We start from the raw sequence: 1200 nt of genomic DNA, 5'->3' as shown, positions 1-1200 counted from the left end.
TTGTTACATAGTATTTCTGCATAAAAATAACCATACTTTGGGCTTCCCTGGTGGCGCAGTGGTTGAGAGTCCGCCTGCCGATGCAGGGGACACGGGTTCGTGCCCCGGTCTGGGAGGATCCCACATGCTGGGGAGCGGCTGAGCCTGTGAGCCGTGGCTGCTGAGCCTGCGCGTCCGGAGCCCGTGCTCCGCAACGGGAGAGGCCACAACAGTGAGAGGCCCGCGTACCAAAATAAAAAAATTTAAAAAAAAAACAACATACTTTATTTTTGTAATCATGTCCAATTTTTCACTATTAAACACAGTTGTTTTGACTATCCTTATACAAATAACACTGTACATATATGAGTACTTCTGTAGGACGTGAATGCCAGGTCAAAGGTATGCATATTTAAATATGGAAATATAGCTTCCAAACTCTCCAAAGGCTTGCCAAGTTATTCTCCCCAAAACTCTACGAGAATACGCTTCTTACTGCCTGCCAACACTGACTATAACATACATATATATATATATATATATATATATATATATATATATATGTGTGTATATAGGCTGTGCTGTGCACCTTGTGGGCTCATAGTTCCCCAACCAGGGATTGAACCCGGGCCCTGGCAGTGAAAGTGCCAAGTCCTAACCACTGGACCACCAGGGAATTCCCTATTTATTTTTATTTTTACGCATATTATGTGCAAAATACTGTTCCCCTTATTCCTTATAATTAGTTGATGAAGCTTGATAGAACTAATAACACCCTCTTACCTTCCTGCCTGATTTAGAATAAATTGAGAGGCAGATGCAGGAATCAAGAAGATGGAGAACATCACCTATGCTATTTATCAATATAAAGCTGTTGGACAGCACGGCCTATATCCATGATAACAATAGTCTTCTGGATACTATATCCTAGAATTAATCTTCCCCACTTTTATCACAGGCAGAGTTGAAAAACGACAGACCTTCTGCCGTTGTTAGTCTCTCCTTGGAAAACATACATGGAGAAGCAGAGAGTTTGTGATTCAGAAGACAGTCATACCCCTTAAGGAAAGAGAAAGTGTCTGACCACACATGGCCAGTTCCCTTTCCCAACTCACCAGTTAGATGAGTCACTGGAGAAGGGGGGAAGACAGATCGGGAGTGCCCCTCTCAGGCAGTCCTTCCACTTGGAAACATGAGTTAATGTCTTCCCCCAGCACCCCA

General features: G+C 43.3%; 1 non-coding gene across 1 annotated transcript; it reads right to left on the bottom strand.

Annotated features, from left to right (window-relative positions):
• Positions 1-583: 583 nt before the first annotated feature.
• Positions 584-655, bottom strand: TRNAE-UUC (transfer RNA glutamic acid (anticodon UUC)). Its single transcript has one exon. It is a non-coding gene; the product is annotated as a tRNA-Glu (tRNA).
• Between the last annotated feature and the right edge of the window lie 545 nt (positions 656-1200).

The sequence above is a fragment of the Tursiops truncatus genome, chromosome 4 (genome assembly GCF_011762595.2).
Source record: "Tursiops truncatus isolate mTurTru1 chromosome 4, mTurTru1.mat.Y, whole genome shotgun sequence".
Taxonomy (NCBI): Eukaryota; Metazoa; Chordata; class Mammalia; order Artiodactyla; family Delphinidae; genus Tursiops; species Tursiops truncatus.
Note: the sequence above shows the minus strand (reverse complement) of the source record. Positions and strands in the feature narration are given on the sequence as shown.